The 10,071-nt window shown below is 39.8% G+C and overlaps 2 pseudogenes; both read left to right on the plus strand.

The window, feature by feature from the left end:
• Nucleotides 1-3,723, plus strand: part of LOC107707399 (ovochymase-2-like) — a 10,745-nt pseudogene extending 7,022 nt beyond the window's left edge.
• Nucleotides 3,724-4,312: 589 nt separating this feature from the next.
• LOC107707400 (NADH-cytochrome b5 reductase 2-like) lies at nt 4,313-8,787 on the plus strand (annotated as a pseudogene).
• Nucleotides 8,788-10,071: the final 1,284 nt, after the last annotated feature.

A 10,071-nucleotide genomic window follows, 5' to 3' on the forward strand; every position in this document is an offset into this window, starting at 1 on the left:
GGGGGGGGGGGAGGGAATTCAAACTTATGCATGAACAGTATATTACCTTTTTACAATGATTGACAATTTCTTTGTGGGGAAGAAAGACATTTAAGACTTTTATCAGTGACAACAAGAGGCTCAAAGAAACATGTGAGAAGGACATCGACAGGAACAACACGAAATTGGTTGGAATGTTGTTCTAGGAACGAAAGATTTTGATCAAATTTGGGATTCATTCATATTGTGTCTTAAAGGGATAGTTCACCCAAAAATTAGTATAGAATTTTCATTTTTGGGTGAACTATCCCTTTAACACAAATATCTCTTTCTCAGATCCGTGATGTGATTGGAGTACTGGTACACCCTCATTACAACCCATCCTCTCTCGACTACAATGTGGCTTTGCTTAAGCTGAGCTCTCCGTTAAACCTCAGTGAAAGTACGCAGCCTGTCTGTCTACCCTCTGCTGGACAGGAAATCCCACCCTCACTCCATTGCTGGGCTCTGGTGTGGACCAGCCAAATGTGTACGTCACTCATCTGCCTTCACAAGTTGACCGTTGTGATGGTTACACAAAAGTCTGGCTGGGAGGATTTTGATATCTGTGTGTGTGCAAACATGACATTTCACGACTACTTGTTGAATAAATTGAAAGCTGACCTAGTGTTGAACTTGAATGATCTTGAATATCACTTGAGCAACTTTCCTAAAGCATAATTTTAATTTCTGTTGCACATTTTGCTCTCTGTGGAGCTTTAGGCGAATGTTATACACTCTTTTTAGCAGGACATGGGCAGTGCAAACCTGAATGGCTAAAAATATCTGTGCTGGCACGAGCGGTGTGTGAACAATGCCACAGAACTAGATTGACACCAGCTATGCTATGTGCTGGACTGAGCAGTGGAGAATCATGCATGGTGAGGAGTAGTAACCTACTGTACAGTTAATACTTCCAAGAAGGGAATGTAATTGAAGAAATGCTGACGTCTAGTGGATAGGTTCGATAATGATTCTTGAATTGCTTCCTCGGTTTGATAGGCTCTGTACCAAATGACAGACTTGATGTACACTTGCTGATTTGAAATTACTGTCCAATGTGGAAGTCCGGTACAGAGACTGTGGCTCCATCAGGAAATGCACACTTCACAACATGTGAGAAGGACATCGACAGGAACAACACGAAATTGGTTGGAATGTTGTTCTAGGAACGAAAGATTTTTGGGATTCATTCATATTGTGTCTTAAAGGGATAGTTCACCCAAAAATTAGTATAGAATTTTCATTTTTGGGTGAACTATCCCTTTAACACAAATATCTCTTTCTCAGATCCGTGATGTGATTGGAGTACTGGTACACCCTCATTACAACCCATCCTCTCTCGACTACAATGTGGCTTTGCTTAAGCTGAGCTCTCCGTTAAACCTCAGTGAAAGTACACAGCCTGTCTGTCTACCCTCTGCTGGACAGGAAATCCCACCCTCACTCCATTGCTGGGCTCTGGTGTGGACCAGCCAAATGTGTACGTCACTCATCTGCCTTCACAAGTTGACCGTTGTGATGGTTACACAAAAGTCTGGCTGGGAGGATTTTGATATCTGTGTGTGTGCAAACATGACATTTCACGACTACTTGTTGAATAAATTGAAAGCTGACCTTGTGTTGAACTTTCAGAACTTGAATGTCACTTGAATAACTTCTTTCCTAAAGCATAATTTTAATTTCTGTTGCACATTTTGCTCTCTGTGGAGCTTTAGGCGAATGTTATACACTCTTTTTAGCAGGACATGGGCAGTGCAAACCTGAATGGCTAAAAATATCTGTGCTGGCACGAGCGGTGTGTGAACAATGCCACAGAACTAGATTGACACCAGCTATGCTATGTGCTGGACTGAGCAGTGGAGAATCATGCATGGTGAGGAGTAGTAACCTACTGTACAGTTAATACTTCCAAGAAGGGAATGTAATTGAAGAAATGCTGACGTCTAGTGGATAGGTTCGATAATGATTCTTGAATTGCTTCCTCGGTTTGATAGGCTCTGTACCAAATGACAGACTTGATGTACACTTGCTGATTTGAAATTACTGTCCAATGTGGAAGTGATCCATGAAGGCGTTGTCCGGTACAGAGACTGTGGCTCCATCAGGAAATACACACTTCACTACATATAATATAGTAGGCAAAAAAATGTACCTGAAAAGAATAGAATGTCCATGTTAAAGGTATTCATAAAACAGTTGGTCAAAAGTACAAAGATACTTCCAGTACAAAAGTCTGCCTGGGAGGATTTTGATATCTGTGTGTGTGCAAACATGACATTTCACGACTACTTGTTGAATAAATTGAAAGCTGACCTGTGTTGAACTTTCAGAACTTGAACAACTTCTTTCCTAAAGCATAATTTTAATTTCTGTTGCACATTTTGCTCTCTGTGGAGCTTTAGGCGAATGTTATACACTCTTTTTAGCAGGACATGGGCAGTGCAAACCTGAATGGCTAAAAATATCTGTGCTGGCACGAGCGGTGTGTGAACAATGCCACAGAACTAGATTGACACCAGCTATGCTATGTGCTGGACTGAGCAGTGGAGAATCATGCATGGTGAGGAGTAGTAACCTACTGTACAGTTAATACTTCCAAGAAGGGAATGTAATTGAAGAAATGCTGACGTCTAGTGGATAGGTTCGATAATGATTCTTGAATTGCTTCCTCGGTTTGATAGGCTCTGTACCAAATGACAGACTTGATGTACACTTGCTGATTTGAAATTACTGTCCAATGTGGAAGTGATCCATGAAGGCGTTGTCCGGTACAGAGACTGTGGCTCCATCAGGAAATACACACTTCACTACATATAATATAGTAGGCAAAAAAATGTACCTGAAAAGAATAGAATGTCCATGTTAAAGGTATTCATAAAACAGTTGGTCAAAAGTACAAAGATACTTCCAGTGAGAATCTGAAGTGCACATCCAACTGACTACCCCATAAGGTGACGGGAGAGGATTTGTGAATGGCAGTTGTTAGCTGCAACTGATTCCATACGTAAATCACTTAACAGTGACAACATGACAGATATAGCATGTCCTTATTACATTCATACTATACTGAACATACTTAACTATCACAAAGTAATTGTTCAAAAGAAGTACTTAGAGTATGTGATTTCTGATACAGCCTATGACTTTCTTTGATGTAACAACAAAACTCTTACCCAACCCATACGACTCAATATGAGAAACAGACCAAATTTTACGTCATTAATTGCCAATTTGCATATGAGCATGTTACTATGCCATGTCCAAAAATAGTTATTATAAAAATATATTTTGAAGAATGTTGGTAACCAAACAGCTGTTTAACCACTGTATGGATAAACAAACCCTCAAAAACATTTCTCAAAATAACTTTTTTGTTCCACAAAGAAATTTTAGAATGACACGAGGGTGAGTAAATGATGACAGAATCTTTTGGGGTGAACAATCCATTTGAAGTCAACACTGCAAGTTTTGACACGGAATAGCTTACATTTTGTTATGACTTTCTCTGGAATTCTGTCTCACTCTAGACTCACTGGACCACTGGACCTCTTGTTTGTCTAACAAACACGCCTGGTGTTGTTCTGATGGGAGTGAAGAGTTGGGGAGAACCTTGTGGTGGAATTCACAAGTCTGCGGTATATTCTTCATTACCAGCCATCATGCACTGGATCTCACAGCATTTAGACCTGGAGTGAAAACCTCACATATTAGCAACCACTTGACATAAATGTCAGTTGTGCTGTATAGATTTGTTGTTTACTTACTAGCATATATATTTTTTGTTCAAAAAAAAGAAAAACTGTTAGCAGAATTCAGTATATTTTTTGTTTCTAAAGTCTTCTGAAACATAATTTATTTAGATTTTTTTAAAACCAAGATCACCTTTTCTAACTTGAATAAAAATATTTTTAAACTTTAAAAAATGTCAGGCATTTCTGTTCCTACTCAAATGGCCTTAGCCTAACCTACTGTATTTGAGGGGTTTCCTTGACCCATCCCCCTGAATGTGTTGTCATCATGTAGTGATTCCACACCATTCACAGAAACACATGAACAACCATAGGCAATGCTCTGTCACAGCCTGCTCATTTGAATATTCTATTCCTATTGGCTGGGGCCACTGCGAGGCCTACCCCAATTGGCTGCATTTCATTAACTCCATACTCTTCTACCATCAACTGGCCTTGGTGCAAAGGTTGGAATACAGGAAATTAACTGTGAACAAATTCTACCTCACATACAGTGAACCCTGACCATACAGTACAGTACAGTAGAGGAAAAGGACTGCAGCATGGATCAAGTTCTAGTGAGTAGTTTCTCTCTTTTTAAATTTACTGCACATTCCCTGTTTTCTTCTTCACTGCTTTGCAAAAAGCAATTAGCACCTTTCCTTTTCTCCCTGTCAGTCTCACAGTTGTCTGTTTAACTTATTCTGGTTCGAATGACAGCAGTGGAAAGAAGGTGAGAGGTAATTACCGGCATATGCAGGTTATCAACACAATGTTGAAAGTAGCACAATCTGCCAATAGTTTATAGGTTTTGTTAGTTGTACTGTATATTGTCAAATGTTTACACACATCTTCTCTCTTTTTCTTATTATTACTATTTTCCCGTTTTAGAAAAATAGTCAAGTCATCAAAACAAATGCAAATATGGAAATTATGTGGACTCATGCATTAAAAACAACAGAAAAAAGTAATATATAATACATTTTATTATTAAAGTTTTTATTAATTTTAAAATGAGTTTATATTTTTATATATATTTATATTTTAAATACATATTTTATCTACATTTTGTGTACAAAACTATATAACTATATAATAATTCTATAGAATAATAAATAATTGATAGCAATAGTCATTGAAATATTGCAAGTATGGGAATTATGTAGTGTTGAAATGTTAAATAATCATATTATATTACATTAAATAATACATTAATTTAACATTCTTTAGTCCATTTCCTGCAAAAAGGATATGCATTTATAATTAAAACATTTAATATTATTAAACCTTAAATTTATAATTTTATAATTTATATTTTTATACAATTATCATTTTTATTTGTCTACAAAACCATTCCGTAAGCATAAATTCAGTCAAGTGTGTTAATAATGTGTTTAATGTGTCCATTGCAGACAGTACCTGTGTTAATCGGGATATCTATAGTGTTGATCACAGTCCTCTTCCTCATCCTAAAACCAGGAGGCTCCAATGGAGGTCGAAAGCAGAGCAAGTTTCCAAAAACCTTGCAGGATCCCAATGTGAAATACTCATTGCCACTCATAGAGAAAGAGGTCCGTCAGAATTTAAATGTGTACATAGGTTTTCTCCTGCAAAGGAAAGCAAGAACATTACTGCAGCTTAACTGAACTACTTTTATTTGCTTTGCAACAGGAAATCACTCATGACAAAAACAATTCGGTTTTGGTCTTCCGTCCTCTTCTCACGTTCTTGGTCTCCCTATTGGTAGGACATTGCACTATATATCTTTATCATGTCAGCAGAATCACCTGACCTTGAAATCTGACAGTATAATTTCACCTGAGTTTCACACGTTTTCTAAGACGGATCTTGTACGCTGTGTCACAGGCCATTATGTTTACCTGTCTGCAAAGGTGAATGGGAATCTGGTTATTCGTGCATACACACCTGTGTCCAGTGATGAGGACAAGGGATACATTGATCTAGTTGTAAAGGTGCGATGCAATACATTTTGTAGTTACAAATGACTGGTTATGTTTTATAGTGGCCTATACTTTGTGAGGTTTTTAAAAATCCCTTTCTTCAATATCTTACGTCAGGTCTACTATAAAAATACCCATCCAAACTATCCCGATGGAGGCAAGATGTCTCAGTACTTGAATGACATGAAGATTGGAGACACCATTGACTTCAGGAGTCCGAATGGATTACTGGTATACAATGGAAATGGTAAGGAAAAATACAACTTTTTTTTTTTAGTTTGTATTATTTATGGAAATTTTTTGTCTTATTACAACATGAATAATCACAGATGCAGTGCTATTTTAGTATTATGAATACACTATTATAGTATTTACTAATATTTTGAATTAGCTCTAATTTTAATATTTTCAGTATTTCTTTATTTATATTATTTTAGCTTTCAGTTATTTTATTTCAGTTTTTTATAGTTTACTTTTAGCTAACAACAACATAATTAAAACAATTTACAATATATGTACTCCATTGTTTTGTATGATGCAATGTATTCAGCCACTAGAGGGCAATGTCTTATTATTTTAAGATTGCTCTATAACAAATGCATGACCTGTATACACAATGAATTTTAAAATATTTAAATGCTTCAGATGCTGAATATATTTCCTTACTGACATTTACAGGGCAGTTTGCTATTCGACCTGATAAAAAATCTGAACCCAAAGTGCAGAAGTTCAGACATGTGGGCATGATTGCTGGTGGAACAGGTAATGACGGATATATTTTGAATGGGCTCCAAAGTATTCTTAGTAGGTTTCCAGGCATTGCTGCAAAGATAATTAATCTAAATATGTATTAACTGAAGATGACACATTCATTCTTTCAGGCATCACTCCAATGCTGCAGCTGATCAAGAGTATAACCGCAGATCATGCTGACAACACCAAGTGTTCTCTTATATTTGCCAACCAGGTCAGTCACATTTATGACGAAATGTTCATTAAGCTAATAAATAAATAAGCAATACTGTAAATGGAATTCATTATGTGTTTGGAGATTAAACATAGTAAACAATATATTTTTGACAATGAAATTTGGGCCCTAATGTGACATACTAATTAATAAGATACAGAAATAGTATTTTTGTATTGCTTTTCAGTAACAAGCCTTATAGCATGGAAGCCTGCGCAGCGCTCGTTCCCTTATCTCAGGGAACCAAGGTTATGTTAGTAACTGGAGCGTTCCCTTTTTAACTGTCTCTCCCATTGCATTGACAGCCTTATGGGGAACATGTCCAATAGCACGTGCTATAAGCAAGTGCAGAATGAAGCCGCTCTATGAGCACAGCCCCCAAGTCGACACAGTATGAGGGCAAGGCGGATTCAATCTCTCTCTTGTTCACATTCTTCATTAAAAGACCTTCAGAATGATGTATGATTTGTTGGAATCAGCCGAAAAATGACTAAGCTACATTCTTAAAAATAAAGGTGCTTCACGATGCCATAGAAGAACCTTTTTGTCTAAATGGTTCCATAAAGAACCTTTAACATCTGAAGAACCTTTCTGTTTCACAAAAGGTTCTTTGTGGCGAAAGAAGGTTCTTCAGATTATAAAAAGGTAAGAAAGAGATGGTTCTTTAAAGAACCTTTGACTGAATGGTTCTTTGTGGAACCAAAAATGGTTCTTCTATGGCATCGCTGTGAAGAACCTTTTGAAGCACCGTTATTTTTAAGAGTGTACACCCGTTTGATGTCGATAGTCAGCAAAGTAAATTTTGAGAAAAATCAAGTTAAAGTTTTTTGAAGGTTCCAAAGCAAAATCACAGAGCAACGTTGCATCTTTTCCTCTACTCATTTTCTTAATAATAATTACTATATTAATAATCATAATATAGCTATTTTGTATTTTATCTTTGTTATTAGAAATAACAAAAAATGCAAAAAAAACAGTAGAACAAATATAAGAAAGAAACCAACAATGCATTACCTTTTTCATTTTACAAATAAACAAAAGCATTCAAGTAAGAAAACTAAAAATTTTTATTAAAACTACAAAAGCAGTTCAATCAAGAGCAGCGAGTGATTCCCTCTTTTCTTTTATTGTTGGATTAACATTGATGAGACAGACGGCCTATATATTAAGACCTACTGTAATGCACGGCTCTAATAGAATGTTACACATCAGATGTTTTTCCCCAACAATTCCCCAAACCTTCACTTAAAACATAACAGATTATGTTTGCGTGAACACTTAAATACTGGAACTCTGTATATGTGTATGTTTATCGGGATTGCGCGCAGTCGAAAGCGCCTTTATGCACGCACTTCGGATGACAGTCAGTGTGAGAAACGAGATGAGAAAAAGTAGGAAACGATCCGGTTACTCACGTAACCTTGGTTCCCTGAGATAAGGGAACGAGTGTTGCGTCGTCATTGATGACTTGATTGAGGAAACTACTGTTTACTCTGTTACTGAAGCCTGATTTGTTAACGTTTGTGTAGCTGCACAAACCAATGGCGCTCGAGCCCGTCAGAGGGGGCCGGAGCCGACTGCTATATAAGTCGGCCCGGAGCACCATTTCATCAGAATCAATGACTGAAGCGACAGCCGTTGATTCGCGTGCAGCTATAGCACGGCTAGTTACACAACGCTCGTTCCCTTTTCTCAGGGAACTGAGGTTACGTGAGTAACCGGAGCGTTCCCTATCGAAAGGTAACTCCCGTTGTGTCATCATTGACGACTTGATTGGGGAACGCATCCAGTAGCGCCGTGCTATAAGCAGATGCAGAACTAAGCCTGCTCCGCAAGCTCAGCCCAGAAACACTCAGCGTGGGCTCCCTAAGCCTGAGCCACAAGGAGACCCGAGAACATTCTGAGGTCTTCTTGACATAACTCTCACCACCCGAGGGGGGGAAAAAGTAAACATTAAGCGGATAAGACCCATGCCTGCAGGGCAGGGACGTCCAAATTGTAGAATCTAATAAAGGTAGACGGCGATGACCAGCTGGCGGCTGCACAAATCTCCCCACTAGAGATTCCACTGGACCAGGCCCAAGAGGAGGCCATTCCCCTGGTGGAATGAGCCCTCACACCTATAGGGCATTGCAAGCCAGCTGGGGCATAGGTCAGAGCTATAGCATCTACTATCAAATGAGATAGTCTCTGCTTTGTGACTCCCTTTAGAGCAGCCTCCAAAGCACTCAAAAGGCTGTTCTGTTTGTCTAAAAGACTCAGAGCGCTCAATGTAAACTCGTAGTGCCCGAACAGGGCACAACAAGTTCGGACCCTGTTCGTCGTCCGTTCCAGGGAGGGCTAAAAGGGAAATTACCTGTGTTCTAAACGGAGTTGAGAGCACCTTCGGTACATAACCGCTGCGCGCCTGAAGAGCGACTTTATAGTCGTTGGGTCCAAACTCAAGGTAGGAAGCACTGATGGACAGGGCTTGCAAGTCACCTACTCGCTTGACCGAAGCTAGGGCCAAAAGCAGAGCGGTTTTGAGCGTCATGAGCCTTTAAGCTGGCTGATTGAAGCGGCTCAAAGGGGGAACCCTTGAGGGCTCTCAGAACTATAGACAAGTCCCATACAGGCACAGCCCTAAGGCAAGGAGGATTTAACCGCCAAGCGCCTCTAAGGAACTTAGAGTCGTTCAAGTCGAACAAGTCGTTCCTGCCAATTGTCCAGCCAGCCTCGAGAGAATGATTCGCTGCGATGGTTGCCACATAGACTTTGAGCGTGAAAGGGGTGCGTCCCTTATCCAGCAGCTCCTGCAGAAAGGTTAGCACGTGGGACACGTCACATGACACCGGATCATGGCTTTGTGCTGAACACCAGTCACTGAAGACTGACCACTTGAGGGCATAGAGGCACCATGTAGACAGAGCTCTAGCCTCTAAAATGGTATTAGTGACTCTCGCTGGGAGTCGGCTAGACTCATGTCGAGTGGCCAGGCATGAAAGCTCCACAGTTCCGGCTGGGGATGCCCAATCTTGCCCCGCACTTGCGAGAGAATATCTCTCCTCAGTGGTATTGACCATGGCGCTGCAGATAGCAGCTGGATCCTCTCCGGGAACCAGACTTGGTTCCTCCAGAGGGGGGCCACGAGGAGGAGAGAGCACTTCGTTTCCCTGGCTCGCCTGATAACCTGGGGTAGTAAGGTGATCGGAGGGAAGGCATACAGACGGGTGTTGGGCCAGTCGTGGGCCAGAGCATCCCGTTGTCTTGAAAAATAGATTAGGCAGTGATAGTTGTCTTCGGAGGCAAAGAAGTCGACCTCTGCCTTGCCGAAAACTGACCGGATCATTTTGCTGAAAACTGACCTGGCCAGCCGCTGCATAAGCCCTGTTGGCTAGGGCTGACGTCATTCTGC

The sequence above is a fragment of the Sinocyclocheilus rhinocerous genome, unplaced genomic scaffold (assembly GCF_001515625.1).
Source record: "Sinocyclocheilus rhinocerous isolate Xijiao unplaced genomic scaffold, SAMN03320098_v1.1 scaffold534, whole genome shotgun sequence".
Lineage (NCBI taxonomy): Eukaryota > Metazoa > Chordata > Actinopteri > Cypriniformes > Cyprinidae > Sinocyclocheilus > Sinocyclocheilus rhinocerous.